The 20,384-nt window shown below is 37.1% G+C and overlaps 1 protein-coding gene across 6 annotated transcripts in view; it reads left to right on the top strand.

The window, feature by feature from the left end:
- Ncoa1 (nuclear receptor coactivator 1) overlaps positions 1 to 20,384 on the top strand; it is a 205,946-nt gene that overhangs the window by 51,704 nt on the left and 133,858 nt on the right. For 5 of the 6 annotated variants that reach the window (XM_087907441.1, XM_087907440.1, XM_087907438.1 and 2 more), the window contains exon 2: positions 4,577 to 4,711. The gene's annotated coding sequence lies outside the window, so the exon portion shown is untranslated. Of the gene's footprint in view, positions 1 to 2,953; positions 3,029 to 4,576; positions 4,712 to 20,384 lie in introns of all 6 variants that reach the window. The other variant, XM_087907439.1, reaches the window with a different exon arrangement.

Raw genomic sequence — 20,384 nt, 5'->3', positions numbered from 1 at the left:
TAAAAAAAATCACATAGTTTCAAAATACAGTAATACAAAGTGTACATTAGAATTCCAAAACGGAATGGAGGGCACAATGAGAAAAAATAGACAAAAGCAAGCCTGAAACTCAGCAGGGAAAACACTAAATCCTGTCATGTGTCTAGGTCTTGAGTTTTAAAGGTCTTAGATTGCTCTGCCCCTTCAGCTCTGCTGTCTAACACTTTTGCCCCCTCTGGACTAGATCAACTCCCAGTAAGCTGTTCTTCTTGGTGCATATCTTACAGTTCTGGCATCTCCAACATCTTAGTAACTCCACGTAATCTAGGCTGCTTCACATTAATTGATTTTACCAGTGACCTCTTAAGATCTACTCACATGGACTCCTATCCTGCCACACATTGCCTAGCCTCAGTGGCTCTCATAAACTGTGGGGAAAGAATCCATGACTCTTCAATCTTGTTTCTTGTCTCTAGAACCATTACCACATAGATGAAACTACCATGTTCATCTACCAGCTTAGGATGTTCCCTGACCCCCTTGGACGACAGCTACAGAAGCTTCTACACACGGAAACTGATGAAAACCTCACTAAGCAGTCGCTTGCTAGGAGCAAGGAACCTCTTGGGTTCTCGTCATAAGTTGGAGGCATACTGGTGGGTTTGGCCCTGAGGGTAGCTTTTCTGTTTTTTTCAGTGCAGAGCAGGAGGCTCTCTCTAATGGTTAAACTCTTTAACCATTACTGCCTCTTTTCAACATAGGTCTTGACTACAGTCTTCAGCTTCCTCACCAAACTGTACATCTTTCATTTCTTCATGACCCATCTGTTGCTGTTTTTTTCATTTTATAACTGTGTTAGAGTAATCAGTAATAACCAGACCACAGACTCAGCATTATGCTATCTTGAATTTTCCTCTGCCAAAGAAATTAGCCTTCTGTGTTTTAATAAGCAGATGCAGATTCTTGGGACATGGGCAGAATACAGCTAGATTCTTTGGCAAACTGTCATATGAAAGGATTTTAGCCCAATTGCTGATAGAGTCCTTGTTCATCTCAGAAATCCCATAAGCCAGGCCTCCACTGTCTCCATTACCTTCAGCAGTACTATCTTTAAGGCTTCTATGAGAATGGCCCACTAAGCTCTGCTCATAACATTCAATAGCTTTGCTAGTTCAAAGTTCCAGAGTCTTTCACATTCTTCTGAAAAACAGCATAGGCAGGTTCTTCACAGCAACAAACCCTGCTTCCTGGTACCAGTTTCTGTATTAATTACTTTGCTGCTACTATGATAAAACACACTGACAAAAGCAACTTAAATGAAGAAAGGATTTATTTTAGCTTATGGTTACAGAGAGATGAAGTCCATCATGGTAGGAAACGCAGGGCATGGTAGTAGAAGCAGGAAGATGACTGATCATATTTTATCTATACATAGGAAGCAGAGAGAGAAAACAGGAAATAGAGCAAAGGCATAAACTCTCAAGGCCCAGCTCCAGTTATGTACTTCCTCTAGCAAGGCTCCGCCTCCTAAAGACTTCATAACCTTCCTAATCAGTGCACTACCTGGGAGCTAAGTGTTCAATCACATGAACCTGTTGGGGATATTTCTTATTTAAACTATCAGAGAGAGTCCTCGACAAGGTATATGCCATTTCAAATGTCTCTTCTTGCTGATCTTCTACAATGCTTTCATTTTTCGTTATTTGCCTCATTTATGAAAATTTAATCAGGGGACTATTTCCTTAGCAAAGCATTTACTGTTCCCTCCAAGTAGAGAAGAACATCCCTGACCTTTATCTCTTGTATACTGTGTTTCATTTGTCTCAAGCCCATGGAAATCAACCCTCAACAAGCGTTACTGATTTCAGATTTTGAGACCTTTTTCTTTGAAGATTATCCCTCTATTTTTCAGTGTGTATAACAGTTAATAAGTTTCAGTTGGACTCATGGAGTCAGCTTGAAAGAAAAGATAAAACAGTATAGAAGGGAACTTGTTTATTAATAGAATATACATTTTAAGTTTTAAAAATTTATATGTGTTTGGTGCATGTATGTATGTACTTGTGTGTATATACTCATATATGAATATACATGCAAATGTGTGTGTGCACGTAGAGGCCAGAGGTCAATGTTGGGTATTTTTCACATTATTATTTTTCTGAGACATGGTCTCTTCACCAATCCAGGAACTCATCAATTCAGTTAGATGGGCTAGCTTATCAGCTCTGGAGAGCTGTGACTTCAGCCCTGATTACTCAGCTTGCAGATGCTCACCACCATACCCAGCTTTTACATGGGTACTGGGGATCTGAACTCAGGTCCCCAATGCTTGTGCAGCAAGCTCTTGGTCCACTGACCCATTTCCCTAAATCCAATTTAAGATTATTGTACATATATTTTTAAATTTATACATAAACTGTACAGTTATATTAATTTATTTTTGGTTTTTCAAGACGGTGTTTTTCTGTGCAACAGTCCTGGCTGTCCTGGAAATTGGTTTGTAGACCAGGCTGGCTTTGAACTCACAGAGATCCACCTGCCAGCACCCAGTGCTGGGATTAAAGTTGTGTGTCAACACTACCCTGTTATGAGGTAGAATTTTTAAATGTATCTTTGTAACTGATGGATGAAAATAAAAAATTGTACATATTTGTGGGGTATCAGGTAATTTCCTTCTTCTCTCTCTGTGTGTGTGTGTGTGTGTACACACATACATGTGTACACATGCGTGTGAAGTGCAGAGTAGAGTCTCAGCTGTTGTTTCTTAGTTACTGTCCACCTTGTTTTTTGAGATAGGATCTCTCATTGGCCTGAAACTTGCCACATAACCTGAGCTTTCCAGCCAGGAAACTTCGGGGGTCCAATGGTGTTGATGCATGTATATGTTCATTATGTAATGTTTTTGTCAAGTTAAATATTTATCTCTCCAAACATCATTTCTTTATGGTAAAAACACTTAATTTCTTTCTCCTAGCTTTTTGAAGTATATACTACAAAGCTGTACAGTAACACCACTGTGTGACCATCAGAATTTCCTATTTCTACCTAGGTTAGTACCTATTGCTCAGTCTCTCCCTGTCGCTCTCTGTTTCTAATCTCTACAGCCTCTGGTCATGACCATTTTATTCTTAACATCTATAAGATCAACTTTTATATTCCACATGTGAGTGAGATTATGCAGTACTCATCCTTCAGGCTTATGTCAATTAATGTAATTATCTTCAGTTTCAGCCATTTTGTCACAAATGACAGGATTTCAATCTGTTTTATGGCTGAATATATTCTATTGGGTGTGTATACCACATTATCGTTACCCATTCATCAGTTGATGGGCACTTCGGTTGTTCTCATTTCTTGGCTATTATGAATAGTGCTGCAATGAGCATTGGAGTGCAGATGTCTCTTTGATGTACTGATTTCATTTCCTTTGGATATAAATCCAGAAATGGAGTTTCTGGATCATATGGTAGTTCTATTTTTAATTTTTGAGGAATCTCCATACTGTTTTTCATAATGGAGGTAGTAATTTGCATTCCCAACTGCAGTGTACAAGGGTTCCCTTTCTTCCGCATCCTCATCAGCACTTGCTGTCTTTTGTCTTTTTGATAGTGCCCATTCTTATTGAAGTGAGATGATATCTCATTGTGATTTTGATTTGCATTTCCCTGTTTATTAGTGATGCGGAACACTTTTTTCAGACACTTGCCCATTTGTGTGGAATAAAGGACAGCAGTTGTGGAATAAATAGGGTGGGTGAAAAAGCAGAGAATACTGTGGGCATGAAAATAGGAGAGAAGGTAGTTGTCCAGATGGTTAGTGTTCGAATACAGCTGGCTGAACGTTAGTCCTGGGAATCACAGAAGGAATTAAGTAGCCCAGGGTCCTAAATTGACCCAATAGAGTGATCATCTCTGGAGCTTGGTTATCTGTTTGTGGTTTAGAGGGCTGAGAATGTAGAGTTAGCTCTTAGGGTTGGGATACAGCTCAGTTAGTTGGCAGGGTTAGATTCCTAGCATGCTGACTTCTCCCTGAGTGATTAAACTAAAGCCATTAGGACTCACATTTCTTAAGAAAGCTTTCCCTGTAAGGTCCCCACTGGTTGGTGGTAATTCTGAGGTGGAGTAGGGACAGTCAGCATTACCAGTGGCCCAAATATGAACACTAGCCATAATACTGGGTTCTTTGCTAGCCCTAATTTTTTTTTTTTTAAATTCTGGAACTCCTGTCTCTTTTTATTGTTTGGTTTTACCTGGGGCAGGGTGTAGAGGATGCTGCTTGGATGACTTCAGCAGTTCTGTGTGGGTGTAGTCTCAGGCCTTTTGATTCTTTGGGACATCAGTGAAAACTCAGTTTGCTGCAGCTCTCCATAAGGGACCTGAGCTTTTTTTTTTTTTTTTTTAAAAAAAAAAAGGCAGTCAACTTCTCATCAACTTTATACATTTCTCTGTTATTCCTGTAATCTCGGATTTAATTTCTTTTCCACCTGCAGTAGCGATACAATGAGAATTGGCATTCTTATCCAATTAAAGCATCTAAGAACCTTTGTGTGCCTAATGGATTTATGTGGCCTAAATGTGCCTTCTTTCTTCTGCTTTAGATCTGCCCATACTAATGAAAATGTAACTGGAACCAATCTGATGATAAAACCAAGGACCATTAGACAAGATCACGTGGGAGGAAACCTTGCTTCCTAATGAAGACACCAACATTCAGAATTTCTCCCTATTTAAAGGTATTTGAGGCACAATTTTACTTGAATTGCTCTTGGTGATTTCATGTTGTTCTATATGTAGGTTTGGTAAGTTTAACTGTTCTTACGTGTTAGAGGATTTAGCTTTTTGTTTTTGTTTTTGTTTTGTTTTTCGAGACAGGGTTTCTCTGCAGCTTTGGAGTCTATCCTGGAACTAGCTCTTGTAGACCAGGCTAGCCTCAAAGTCACAACCATCCGCCTGCCTCTGCCTCCTGGGTGCTGGGATTAAAGGCATGAGCCGCCACCACCCAGCAAGGGTTTAGCTTTTAAAGACCAGTCCACTGTTCCCCATGGCTTGCCTTACTCCACTCTTTAAGAAATAAACTGAAGATTAATTGATACTCAGTAAGCCATACTAGGATTGGAGTAATGTTACCTGAGAATCCTGTGCACACCTGTATTCCCAGCCTTTAGGAGGCTGAGATAGGGAATCATCATTAAATTTAAGCCATCCTGGCCTCACAGTGAGGTCCTATTTCCACAAAACTAAAAAGAAAGTCAATTTAGTGGTTATTTGATTATGTCATGATTCTTGACATTAACCGCTAGCTAAATCCAGTGTCCTAACAGAGCCTAGTCATTCATGGTGAGGTCTTTAGTAATGATCATAACGTGGTTCGGTTAGACACTTTTTTCCTTTTCTCTTAAACTAAGTGTTAAGGATTTTCTAGCCACCAGAAATGTCACTGTTATTCCTGTGGGGCCTTTGGATTTGGTGGACTAGTTTCACTTGGAGGAGAAAGGCAAGATATATAATTAGAGAGTCAAGTGACTTTTAAAACATGGGGTGGATCTTCACTTTAGAGACTAAAACAACTAATAAGACAACTAATCCCGAAAAGGAAATGTAATATCAAAGGAAATGAACACAACAGTAGTTATCTATGTACAAATTAGAAACAGAAGAGAGTTATTTGTGTGTTTTGTTTAAAAAATAAAATTTTTTTCTTTGTATTTTTTTTAACATAAATGGAGGGAATGTATATTAGGATAGGTAAAGTTGATTGATATCTAGGTCTCTTTTAACAGTAATTTAGAAAATGTATTTTGTTAGAATATAAAGGTAAAAAATTGAGAATAATGTTTCACCTATTAGTAGGACTAAGTCCATATTTTTCTATTTTGTTAGGAAAATATGGAAATAGTATATTAAAAAGAGTAAGAATTCATGCTTTGGTAATCCTGTTTGCCTCAGTTGTAAAAGAATTCCCTCTCAGAAGAGGATGGTACAATTGATCATTTTGCTAAGGAAAAACCAGCTCATATCAGGTAGAAAGTGTGCTGTTGTCTAGTAGATAGGTGCATTCCACCTTTCCAAGTGTATTTGTGTGTGTGTGTGTGTGTGTGTGTGTGTGTGTCATTTTGAATCAGCATATGGCTTGTCTTACTATTAGAGCCATTGTACGTAACTTTTTCTAGGTGATACTTCTTTTTAATTTACTTCATATCACTTCAATGCCTTAAGCTTTACAAAACAAACAAACAACAACAAAAATGGTTTTTAGATTTGTGGAAAGATGTAAATTACTCTAGAACTTTATTTTAAAGATGCTGAATGTAATATAATTAATAAAAACCCAGAGACAGAAATTGGGGTTCAACCTGGAGGTCAGAAAAACAAAACAGCCAGCCACTGGTTCTTCTTATCCCTACCTCAGTCCCGAAATGGTGATCCTGCCTCCAGGAATCTCAGAGTGAGTCTGTGTCTGAGAGCTGTCTCCTCCCGTCTTATATTTCTCTCTAGTGCTGGGATTAAAGGCATGTGCCACTATCACCTAGTTTCTATGGCAAACTAGCATGGCTACTGGGATTAAAGATGTGTGTCATCACTGCCTGGTCTGAATGCTGATCAGTGCAGCTGTTTTACTCTCTGAACTTCAGGCAAGCTTTATTTATTAAAATACAGATGAAATATCACTACATTTGAAGATATAGGTTGCTCAGTTTTTTGTTTACTTTGGGGCCAGCAAGACTAAATATGACATCTGAAACCAATTGTGTACAACCATAAAATCATAATTTAAATTCCCTTTCTAAGTAATATGGTTATATTCTACATTAAAACCTTACCAATAGAAAATATTTGGATATAGGAAATTATGATCAGTTGAATTTTCTTGCTAATTTGTTGTGGATGGTGGATGCTATGATTCAAAAAAATTCTCTGTAGTTTAAAATAGGTTGCTTAAGTTCTTGTTCAAAATTTGAATTAGTCAGTTTTAGATACCTCTTCAGTATTGCAAGGTTCTGAGGGTAATGTCTGTATTCATATTTACTTTTGTTTTGAAAACAAAGAGAATTGCAAGTTTCATAATACCCTTGAACTGTACCCTCTAATAAGATTTTAGAGAAGTTTAGAATGTGAGATTGTGGGATTATGTTGCATGGTGGGTTCCAGTTACGTGAAATCAGTAAAACGTGAGAGAATGAGTTAAGTCCATAGAAAATTATCCAGATTATTACAGTTTTCACAGCTACAATTTTACCTGTTAAAACAATTTTGTCTGGACTGAGTAAAGAGTTGGAAACAAATTTTGGTGAAGTAGGTGATGCGCTACTAGGCCTGTGCTGTGCTGCTGCTGTGATCTGCAGCGAAGGGCACAGGCTTCCAAATGCCTTTCATGGCACCAGGGAAACTGAATTCATACTTCTTAGCTTTGTAATAATTAGTGTTTAGATTTGTGATAAAAAATATGTGTATAAAACAATATAAATGGATTTTGGAGTGATATTAATAAAATTTTATTAAAACCAGAATGCCCTACTACTAAAGTATCTAGAAATTTCCTTTGCATAGCACAAAACATCTCAGTACATACTACGACTGAGAAGCTTGTAAAACCAGTTTCAAAGTTAATGATAAATATTATGCTTGGAGAGAAAGTAAAATGAGCTTTTGGCAAAAATGTCTTATCAAAGCCATCGCATCTGGAGAAGCTGTTACTGCCACACACATGCTGTTGGGTGTTTTGTTTTATTGGTAGAAGGAAAGCTCTGATATTTTGATAAAATAACAATTCTTTTAGGTGTTACTGGCTAGGACTGAAGGTATAAAGGGGAGTTTTCTTGTTTGAATCTTGTTTTGGCCGGTTGATTGGTTGACTTATTTTAAAGCCACTTGTAGCCCAGAGAAGTTGCATTTGTTCCTTCAGTTCAAAGAACAAACAACTACCAAAAAAAAAAAAAAAACCTACAAGAAAGGGCGTCTTGGATTGTTGAGTAAGAGAGATTGCACTGTGATAGCAATTCATATCCTGCTTTCTTCCAGGGAAAAGAATTAGTATTCAGTAATGTTTTTCCATCTTGATTCAGCATTGTAAAAACTGAGGCTGTAAGCAGTTTTTGGCCACTAAACCCATATCTTTTCAGAATTGTAAAGAAATAAGTGGTCAGCAACTATAAAATTATGTTTTGCCTTAGTATTGTCTGCTATTGACACAGGTGAAAATTTTATGCATTATGAATTTGTGTTTTGGTAAAATTGGAAAAATATTTATTTACAAGTGATAAATTTCTTTTTCTTATTTCAGAGGGCCTAATTTAGTATTTCAAACAGTCTCAATTTATAGCTTTATTAATATCACAAGTCTTGATGTTAAAGAAGAAATATGTGGACTTTGGAAAAATCTGATTTATACCACAGAATAGCTCAATCTCTAAGAGTTTAACTATTTTCCTGTATTTGATTATTTTACAAAGTTATCAAAATAGATAAGGGAGTTAAAAATTTCTAGAGTCAAATAACAGTAGGGAAGTTTACTTACCTGAACCTTTGGGATAAAGCTAAGGCATTTCTAGGAGGGGGGTTGATTGCTGAGAGGTAGCAGCAGGAGGCTCCCTAAGGTTTGCTGACCAGTCAGTCTACTCAAATCAGCAAGTGTCTGATTCAGTGGGAGACTGTCCTGTATCCTAAGGATTTACGGTCCAGCCAGCCTAGCTGAAGCTCAGGAACCCAAGCTGTACATTCAGTGTGAAGCCCTGTCTCAAGGCTGCAGGTCAGAGTGGTATGGCAAGATTCAGTGTCTTGCTTTGGCCTCCACATCCGTGTACAGGGGCATGCACCTACACATTCAAGAGAGAGCCTTTCTCAAAACCTATGGCGCAGAGGTTGAGGAAGCTACCTGCCTTTAACTTTTGACCTCTGTGCATACACACATGCATATGTCCACATAAACATAAATAAAAACTTTAAAAGAAGTCAGAGAGAACTCAACTCAATGATTGTACCATAAGACCTTAGAAAAAGAACAAGGCAAAATCCAAATTAGTAGACAAAAACAAATAATAAAAACCATGCTGAAATTAATGAAATGTAGAGTAACAGAAGAATACCAGAATGAATAAAACAAAGTATTTGAAAAAATGATTAACTAGCCTGTAGCCAAATTAACCAGAAAGAAGACCTAAATTAATAAAATTAGAGATGGAAAGAGGTCTGTTAGAACATATTCTACTGGATACAGAGGTCAATTAGAGACCTCTTTGAAAACCTGTAATCCAAAACACTGGAAAATCTAGAAACATATAACTTACTAAAATTAAATCAAGAGGACATATACATACAACTTGTAATCATATCTATAAGACGCAGCAAAACTGAAGCGATAATAAATCTCTCAACAAAGAAAAGCACAGAAACATATGTATTCATTGTGGCATTCTACACCAGCTAACACAAGCTGTCTTCACGTGCCTATGGAAGAGACAGTAGCATACCTATTTATTGTGTGAAGTCAGAATCATCCAGATACTGAAGCAGGACAGGGAAACCAGCAACAAGAAAAGAACATTGTACAGCAGTTTTACTAGTGAGTGTAAGCACAAAAGCTCTCAGTAAAATACTTATAAGCTGAATTCAAGAACACATCAAGAAGATCAACACCATAACCATGTTGACTTTACTTAAGAGATGCAAGAATAAATCATATACAAATCAGCAATTTAACAACAACAACAATACCCAAATAAAACATAAATACATTTAAGGTCAGAAGTCACAAGATGTTCTCAGTAGATGTAGAAAAAACATTTAACAAAATTTAACATCTTTCATGATAAAAGTTCTGAAGAAACTAGGAATAAAAAGACTGTATCTCAACTTAGTAAATGATATATATATATATATATATATATATGCCAAACTTTATAGCCAATGTCATACTAAATGTGGAGAAAACAGGAAGCATTTCCTTTAAAGTGGGGGATGAGACAAGGGTGCCCAACTTTTATGTCCTTATTTAATATAATGTACTCACAGTCTTTGCTAGAGCTCTAAATCAAGCCAAAGAAATAAAAGAGATACAAACAGAAAAGGAAGCAGTCAAATTACCCCATTTGTAAACAGTAAAACCCTATACATAAAAGACTGTAACAACACTACCATAGATGTCTTAGATATGATAAATACTTTCAGTGAAGTGTCAGGATACATTGACAAAAGAAAATCAGTAACTTTTCAGAATACCAATAATAAGCATGCCAAGGAAGAAGGCAAAACAGTCCCAGTCACAGAAAACCGAGGATGAGGGAATAGGGGGGAAAGGGAGAAATTGAAGAGAAAATCCAGAAAATCCAAAGACTTCCCAAGTTCTTGGATTAGCAGAAATAATATTGTGAAAATAGCTACTTACTTAAAATGATCTAAGATTCAGTACAATTAAAATTCTAATGATATTCTTCCCATTAGAAAAAGACTGTTCTAAGATTCATATGGCAGTACAAAAGAGCATCAATAGCTAACACAGTCCTTTGCTGAAAGAACAGTTCTGGAGGTATCACAATAACTAATCTGAAATTATACTACAGAGCCATCAGAGCAAAAAACAGCATGTTAATGGCACAAAACCAGACATGTAGACCAATGTAATAAAATAAAAAATAAAACCCCCAGGAATAAACCCACACAGCTACAGTAATCTGATTTTTGATTGGAGAAAGATAGCATCTTCAACAAACTGTGTTGGAATATCTGGTAGATCTGTGTGTAAAAGAATGAAACTACATTCCCATCTTTGGCATATATAATAATCTACTCAACACAGATATAGGCTTTAATTTAAAACTTGAAACTGAACCTGGTAAGGGAAAATACTTGAAGATATAGGCATAGGCAAAGACTTTCTGAATAGGACACTCAAAGAGTTCACAACAAAATAGCAAGAATGGACAAATGAGATTGTATCAGAACAAAACAAAAACATGCTGCTACACTGCAGAGGAAAGAGTCATTGTGAAGACTCAGCCACAGAACATAAGAGAAACTTTCCAGCTATACATCTGACAAGAGATTAGTATCTAGGTAGCCTAAAGAACTGAAAAATTTAAAGGAAATAATCTAATTAATAAATGGTTGAATAGACTGAGTAGAAAGTCCCCCAAAGAAGTACAAATGGCCAAGTAAATAAGGAAATGTTCACCATATTGAACCACTAAAAGAATGCAAATCAAAATAATCTTATCCCAGTAAGAATGACTGTCATCAAGAAAATGTACAGCTATTGATGATGTGGGGAGCAGGGGTTGTGGAAGGAAACTGTTGGTGGGAATGTAAATTTTTAGTGCAGTCACCATGGAAATCTATAGGGAAGTTTCTCAAAAACTTAAATAGAAGTACATTCAGCTATACCACTCCTGGATGTATACAAAAGGGAATCCAAATCAGCAGACAGCAAAGAGACTTTCATGTCCATGTTTACTGTGGCACTGTCCACAATAGCCTTAATGATGGAGGCAGCCTAGATGCCCATCAGCAGGTGAATGGCATGATGTCATTAGCAGGAAAGTGATGGCCCTGGACCATCATATAAAGTGAAATAAGCCAGGGTCAAAAAGACAAATGTCATATGTTTTTTCTCATATGCAGAATTAAACATCAGATTAAAACATCTAACTTTCAGCTTTGCTATAATATGTTTTTTTTAAAAAAAGAAAAGACTTCAACAGAATGCTGAAAGTAGACAGAAGTGAAAAATCTTGCTTAATGTCTCATTTCATATTCCACCATAGTAACCAGTCTATTGACACAGGTGATGAATCACATGGAGTATGTTTCCAAGTCAGTTCCTAAGATGCTGACAAACTGCTAGGCCTAGTTTTGTTTGAAGTGTACTTAGGAACCAGCCCTAGTTCAGGATAGCCAAATAGTGGCTGAGAGGAAGTTTCTTTTCCTCAGAGCATCCTAGTTAATAGAAGAAAAAAGGGTGATAGAGCAGAACTCCACCATTTTAGAACAAATGCCTGATCCTAAGCATAGGTCACCAGTGGCTACTAGCATTTCAGGAAAATTTAGTGGACATTTACAATGCAACCTTCCTGTGAAGTAACCTTGTTCCCAAATTAAATTTAAACCCGAATCTGATCAAGTCTCTATTTCTAATTGTTAGTTTATGGGAATAGGGTAACATATGAAATGATACATTGGATATTGTCAGCAAAATAGAAGTAGTGGGGGAACTCTTTGGGCCATAGGCCTTTCTGCCCAGCAAATAAAGTATGAGCAAAAGGAAGAACCAATGAGAAAATGTTAGATTACTGACAGTGTTTGAACTTTTAGATGATAATATTTTGTCCATAAGTATCAATGACACAATTGTGGAAATTTGAATACTGGTTGGATATTTGATGTTCAAGAATTATTTGTAGTTGTAAATATAATAAGTACAGTCATATTTTGACATTTCTGATGTTTTGGAGGACACATTGAAATATTCACAAGTAGAAGGTTTGCCTTGGATCTGATTCTTTGTTACCAGGGTACAAAGGAATTTGTCGTGGAGATAAATGAGATTTGCTATAAGACAGTTGATTGTTTAGGATAGGTGCTTGTGATTTGGGACAGTGTTCTGATGGAAGGGAGGAGGGTATGACAAAAAGGTCCAAAAATTGTTCTTTGTTCAGTTATGTTCATTTAGCAATGAACTGAATTCTTAATTCAAATAATTTCTTGAGTATCAGTAAAAAAAGATATTTCTCACAAAGGACAGATTGACTGTGTAGTATTTATTATTTAAGGCTCTATTCTAAGCACTTTATGCAGATGAACTCACTAGGCTCTCACAAGAACTCTGATGAAGAGATGCTAACTGCCAAAAGTTAATTAGCTGCTGTATGTGGAGCTGGGTTTACTTCCAGGGCTTTCAGCCTTGCAGTCTGGTACTTCTCTAGTTTTACAACTTTCTTTGTAACTTTTAATTCTAATCACTTGTTTTTAATTATTATATTTAATTACTTTTATATTTGGTTTTTCAGTATGCTAGTTGATGAATCCAATTTTACAAGACCAGTTTTCATTTGTAATTTTGATTTTGGAATTTGTCTTAATATTTAGAGAATACAGAAGTCTGTTGAGCTTATTCCTTTATTAATACAAGGAATTTATTAAGAGACTAAGGATTAGTTTAGTATGTAGGAGAAAATCAAAGACTCAAGTGTGCTATAGCAGCATCTATAGCTTCAAAATATGTTTTTCCATTGATCTGTAAGCAACTTATTTGTGGCTCATTTTTTTTTCAGTTACTTGTTGGTCTTATTGGTCCTGCTTGGTAATTTTTTTGTGACTGTATATAACATTACACCTCCGCCCCATAACTCCCACACCTGTTACATAATTGCACCCTACTTGACTTTTTTATAAGCTACTTGAGATAAAATAAGTTAATCTACTTACTCCACTGTTTAGCACATACATTATGTATTTAGTAAATATACCTTTCCATTTGAGAAACAACTACTTCATACCACTGTTTAAAAAATGTTCTTTTTCCTTTAGCATTTAAAATTGCAAAAGAAAAATATGTGTTGGTAAATTAGAAAGTCCTAGGCCTGGGCATTTGGGGAAAGTATAAAGATGTGTCATGGTGATTTTAATGCACAAGTGCTGTCCCAGACTCCTGCAGCCTTGCCTTCTCTCCTGTGATGGACTGACTGAACATGGATGGAGCTGTGAGCTAACCGAATCCCCTCCTTCCTTAAGCTGTTCCTGTCAGGGTTTGTCTCAAGCAGCAGGAAAGGAAATAGGTTCTAAGTGAGGTCATGGTTGTGATAAATCTGGTCATGTGCTTCTTGGTCCTTTGGAACTGGTTTGTGAGAGGAACGTGGAGAGTTTGGAGGTTGGCTTAGAAAAGTCATTGAATGTTGTAATTGGTTTGCTCACTCATTCTAATGAGACCTTGGAAAACAAGACTGCTGAGGTAAACACAGACATCAGAGGCCTGCTGCTTGAGGTTTTGGAGGAGAACAAAGACTCTGTCAGGAACCATGGTCACTTGTATGATAGTTTGGCAGGGTCTGGTTTCATTCTGCCCATGTCCTGAGAATGTGAATAAAATTGAATTTAATAGATAGTTGACTAAAGTTGACAGGAAATCTCAGGACAGCTAAGCATTCAGGTTGATTCTGAAAAAGCAGTTGTAATAGGTAAGAAGATAGTATCATTGGAGGAGAAGCCCTTTCTGCTGCTATGTGACAATAGGTCCTAAGGCTCCAGCTTGTTTCTATCTAAATTCATGTGAAGGAAGAAGGCTAAAACTGAAGGGGTCCCTGCATCTCAAGAGCAGCTGCCTATATGACAATGTTTTCGCGAGGATGAGCGTTCAGAAGCTGACTCAACTGTGATCCACATATCTAGCTGTAGAGCTAATTGTTGTTAGTGTGGACGCAAGATCCTGAGGGTTCATGGAGTCTTGCTTGTGCCATGGTTTCAGAAAGCAGCTGAGGCCAGGTGATAAGGAGTAGGACTGGAGTCCCTGCAGAAAAGGTCTTTGAGAGATCGTTGTGTGAAGCTGTGAGTGTTGCAGGAGAGACTCCAGGAGAGTAGAGATGTCAGAACCATGAGATAGCCACCAAGAAGAATGGAGACATAGAGTGGGTAAGGGAGATCTGCATGGCACTACAGCTGGCAGAACTGGGGGTGAGACTACTCAGGCTCTTTGGAATCTTGCCAATTTTACCACAAGCCCCAGATGTTGTAGATGGAGTTATAGGATGTGGTGATTGCCTGTTGTGTTTGCACTAGCTTTGATCTGATTGTTCTTTGTTATGTTCTGGAGTCAAAATGCTTACCTTACTCCCTGCCTCAGCTACCTCAAGCCCCTGCTGCTGTGCACCCTGAATGTCTGCCACATTCAGCCCTTCCTACCTTCAGTTGCTTTTCTCAGAGGGTCTTATCACACTCACAGAAAAAGAGACTGAAACACCTATATTTTTTCTTAAAAAAAGCTAGGCTTAAAAAATATTCAAAAAGATTTGTTGACAGCAGTGTATGCTCGTCCATAATCATCTTCTCTGGAACCCTAAGATGGAGTTTAGTTCGTTTCTACATCCAGACAAACTGCTTTTCCTCACCTGTGTTTGCTTTCCTAGTCTCTTCACACATTATAATTTTTTTTGGTAAATTTCAGTAATTCGGGAGATTATTGGAATTTATCTGCTTTTCTTTTTTGGCTAAAATCACAGTTTCAGTTTTCTATAGAGAAACCATGAATTAAATAGCTTCCTTTTTCAGTCAGCTAGAGACTTCTAACAGATTGATACCCAGCACTTGGGTGATAATACTTGATAACATGCAGATTGGTGACATCAGTCTCTCACAGCTCTGGTAGTTCTGAGAGACTGCACAGTCTCTAGTACCATCAGTTGCCCCTGCTTTGCAATAGACAGCTTGCATCACAATAGCTTTTTACTTTAGTGCTCTATCATGGTTCATCTTTTGAAAACTGTTTCAATAAATCAGACTTTCAAATTAAGTTAAAATTTAACTGCATGTGAGTTCACCTAAACTCTTGACAACTGTGGTCCTGGGTAGACATAATGAAAGGTAGGGATTCCCTTAGGTCACACACAGGAAACATAATATCTTTACAATGCACTCTTTCACCTAGTTACTGGTAATATTTTTTAATTATCCTTTCTGAGATTCAGCTCCTACATGTGTTAAGAAAAATAATTCTCTTTAGAATTGAGGAAACATTATTTAGGGGCTTAATTACAATAAGCATAAAATTTGTCAATGATATAATTGCTTACATTTTAGGATAATCAAAAAGCAGTTAGAAAATTTAGTGTTAACCTGTCCAGATGTAGATGTTATGGTTAAGTTCTTAAAACTGAAAAGCCAGTCATATCATGCAAAAAGTAGGAATATAAAATCAGAAAACTGTAAAACAGTGAGTGCATAAAATTAAGCACATTTTAATAAAGAAGTTTGTATAATTAAAACTTTAAAAAAGACTTTCCAAATGTGACCTTAAATGATTACTGTTTTATAAAAACATTTTAGCAAGTATAGGACATTCCCTCTGGGTTATAGACAACATAGAATAAATAGACATAAGGAAAAAAGTTGAACCTCATTAGAAATTAAAGCAATAACAATTTTTTTCTTATTGAGCAGCAATAAGATGGCAATAGGTAACCAAATAGGCACACGTTGTGTTTTGAATTGGAACAGCAATATGGTAGTGCATGTCTTAGAAGTAATTTACCTATCCAAGGCTGTTGATTTAATGATAGTGCTTTTGGGAACTGACTCTAAGTAAACAATCCAAGGGTTAACAAAGCTGTGCTAGAACTATATTCACAGCAGTTTTACTATGATAGTGGAAACTAAAGGTGACCTAATTGGTTAGCAGTGAGAAATTTGATGCCTAATTGTTGCTTACATAAAGTGTAAGTACTGTTACAACAGAGGTGATATCATTTTTGTTCTCTGCTGCTAAACCAATGCCAAAAATAGCATGGAGTACAGTGGTTACTCAACAATTACTTAGTATTGATTTTTAAGATGAACAAATCCAGGCAATAATATGTTTTTTAAACTAAAACATATGGTGAAGCTTTCTTTGCTTGTTTTGTTTTTAAAACAAGATCTCATGTAGCCCAGGCTGGTTTCAAACTCAGTATGTAATCAGAGATAGCCTGAACTTCCAATTTTCCTTCCTCCATCTTTCAAGTGCTGGGATTGTAGGCATGTCCTGCCACACCTGGCTCAGAACCTCTGCTTAAGAAATTTACTTAGAGAGACGGGGAACAGACGTGTAGTTTGGGTTGTTTGTTTGTTTGTTTGAGCAACTTGAAGTAGGTTTTAAAAGCATAGTGGGTTTGGGTTATCTGTGAACCTGGAGGTGGGGAAGGCGATTCCAGCTGAGACTGACTGGAGCACAGATAGGAGATGCAGACGCAGGTAAGGGCCGGCTTCTGAGTGCCTTGCGAATCAGTCTGCTCTTCAGCATAGGAAGTCCTTGATGGGTTGTTTTCTTTTTTAAACAGAATTAAGAGTTCTATAATTCCAAAGAATAATCTGGCTTTGATGTGGACCTCAGACTCACAGAGCTAATTGTGTGTTGGGAACAGACTACTGCTTCTTGTGAGTTGTTTCATGCTGACTGTAGAGCTGGGTCCTCATTTTACACTGTGAATAAAATTCTGGCCATCTATGTCTTTGAACAGATACTATCTTTGTTAATTCTAAAAGAAGAATTTTGTTGTGGGAAAAGATAGTGTTATTACAGTAAATTAAAAACCAACTTAAGAATTTTATTGATAACTTACAAAATATTTCCTGATAAGATAAAACTGTTTTCAGGTGTGTCCATTAACTTCAACCAGCCAGTGTGCCAGTCTTTTCATTTGCTTCCTGCATCTTCTCTCTTCACTGAGGACAGAAGAGCACTGGCAACTGTCCTTGCTTTGTCAAATATATGCTAAAACTTGTTTGTAAAATTCTAATACTCTAGTGAAGAATACAATTTTAAATGTTTTTACATTATAAATTGAAGATCAGGCTTAAGAGAAAGGGATTTTGGGATTTTGAAAAAGTAGGCTTGTTTCCCCAGTGCTTAACACGTTAACAGCAGTTGGGTAGTGAAAGTTGACATTTATGAAGCAGGCTGTTGTGCTGAATTAGGATTCTGAAATTTATTTGAAAAGAACTAAGAAGAAATTTTAAAGAAAAGCCAATTTGTTTCCAATTATTGTGCAAAACTAGTTCCTCATTGTTTATGAAATGGAAAACCATCATGAACCATCATGAATTTATCTTTAGATAAACATATGGAGACTTTTAAAATGACATTCTAAAAAGCAGTTGCAGTGTCTCTAAGCATCCTTGTTAAAATTCAGTATTTTAAAAATTAAATGAAAGCTTTGTGCTTTCTACCAAATGGTGACTTTTTAATTGAATTGACTATTCAGTTAAACTGTTTGATGAGTACCTTAGAAGAACATGCTTGAATGCCTGAGTTAGTTGCTGAGCTGAGGTGTGCAGGGTAGGCTATATCTTACCTGACTCATAAGACTGAGCAATTTGCTTATCTAGCATGACTGTTTGCTGTGCTTGTCAGTTGTTGGGTTTGCACAAATGTGAAGGATTATCTCTTAGTGCTTATGGACTCACAATTGCTTATAAACTGTGTAACAGATTTTGAGGAGAAAGTAGTTGTAATATGTCATGGGAATGTAGAGATTATTGGAGGGGGACAAGGGGAGAGAAAAGCTAGAGCTCTGCAGAGAAAATGCCCAAACCGGAACTTGAGTAATGAACAAGAACATGCTCCCTGGACAGAGGCATGGGATCCTGAATTTAGATCCCCCCATGGAAAACCCTGGCTCACATCTGTAACCTGTAACATGAGGTGGTCACGTTGGGCGCCATTCTGTAACATGATGGGGCCTGTTTGTTGGGGGTTTTTCTTTCCTGCCCTGCACCCCAGCTGTTTAGTCCCAGAGAAAAATCACATAATAAAGGATTCAGTAAGTTATAAAGCTGATTGGCCCTTTAGGTCAGGCTACTTATTAGCTAACTCTCTCATCTTGATTAACCCATTTTTTCTGATCTATTTTAGCCATGTGGCTCAATACCTTTTTCAGTGGGGCAGCTCACTGCTTCGGTGGTCTGGGCAGGAGTGGGAGGAATCAACTTCCTCCTCTCCAGAATTCTCCTGCTCTCCTTGCATCATTTCCACTTCCTGTCTGGTTTTCCCACCTACACCTCCTGCCTGGCCAATCAGCGTTTATTTAAAACATGATTAACAGAATACAGATAATTCTCCCGCACCACTTCCCCCTCTTTTTTAAAAAAACAAAGGAAAATATCCATAGTCCATTTTTTGGGAATGTGGGCGTAGTATGTATTCCAGGCTACTTCCTGCGGGTTGGGGGCGCTGATAATCTTAAGGGGACCTAAAGGAAGTTTAGAGTTATGATCAAGTCCTGACTGAAGTATCCTGTGAGTCTTGATCATCTCAGGCAGCAGTCTTGAACCTGTTCTGGATGAAGAACTCAGACATCTGGGCCATCTATTCCTGCCGGAGATTTCTCAGGTGGCCTTCCTTGATCAAAGATGATTTTTCTTAACTCTGAATAAATCCAGAGCCTTTCATTTTCTGTGGAAACAAAAGCAAAATCTCTTCTCCAAAGTAACATACCTTTTGACTTCAAGTTTGAAGCCAAGGTATTTTCAAAATACCTATCTTCAGCATTTATAAGCAAATATCTTTTAGCAGCTGTTGCTCCTTCCTCAGCATTTAAACAATTCAAAGCCCGGCCTTTCATGTTACAGTAACCTCATTGGGGGGGTGGCAGTGAAGGAGACAAGAGAACACTTGGAACTAGCTCTTTGGCTAGTCACCCTAACCAAATCTCCAGGGTTAAAAAACTAAGGCAAGGACATTGGTAATGACACACAAATTGACTTCTGGTATGAATGTGTATGCCCACACAGGCACGTGTACCACACCCCAACACATGCACATACTTAGTAGCACACATATGCATACTTGCCTGCACAAGCATGTGCGCACATGTTCATACACACTTATATACTCAAAAACACACTCCCTGGAGAAGAGGGAAGAAAGATATTGGCATTTAGAGTGCATCAGGAAGACATGTAGAAAGATGTTCTTTCTTTTGCCTCATTAAATGCAAGTACGTATGTATTTTGATTTCTTTAATTGTTACATATAGAATAAAACTTCTGTTATCGGCCAAACCATTTTTTAATTGAAGTAATTTAGGACTTTTTCTATATTGAAGCTGAAATTTCCTAGATTGTAAAGACCCATGAAGACTCATTTTGGTGAGATAATAGGAATATTCATGGTAGAAATTACATTGGTGCTTTTTTTTTTGCTAAGACACTTTTTTCTATAATTTAAATCTGGCATATTTTATTGTGTATTCACTTTACCTCAATAATATTAATATGGTTTATAAAATCATACCTCTTCCAAATTAGCATTTTAAGAACTAAGTTCCTAAGGAAGAAGTTTTCAGTTATCCATCACCAAATATAAAATTAAGCTTAAATTGTATGTCAGAGACCAGAATATATAAAGTCCAGGCCTTCATGGAACTGACTTTAGTGGAAGTCACAGGTATTAAAGATAAAAATAGTTAACCTCAGGTAATTGAGTATTAAAAAAAAAATGAAACATTAGTGTGACACCGAGGCATCTGTGAAAGGGAAAAATTGTCATTTTAGTTAAGGAACCCAAGTAAATCCTCTGTGAGTCAACTGAGCTTTGGTTCATTAGTTATGTTCCTTTAATCTGATGGACACTGAACTCCAGTGGCTAGAAGTTGAAGAGCTAATGGAGCTTTCAGTTATGGTTATTACACAGAATATAAATGCTGGAAATGAAACGGCAGAGTGGGGTGT

This window comes from Myodes glareolus, chromosome 6, assembly GCF_982192425.1.
Source record: "Myodes glareolus chromosome 6, mMyoGla1.1, whole genome shotgun sequence".
In the NCBI taxonomy this organism is placed as follows: Eukaryota; Metazoa; Chordata; class Mammalia; order Rodentia; family Cricetidae; genus Myodes; species Myodes glareolus.
This window is presented reverse-complemented; position numbering and strand designations above follow the sequence as displayed.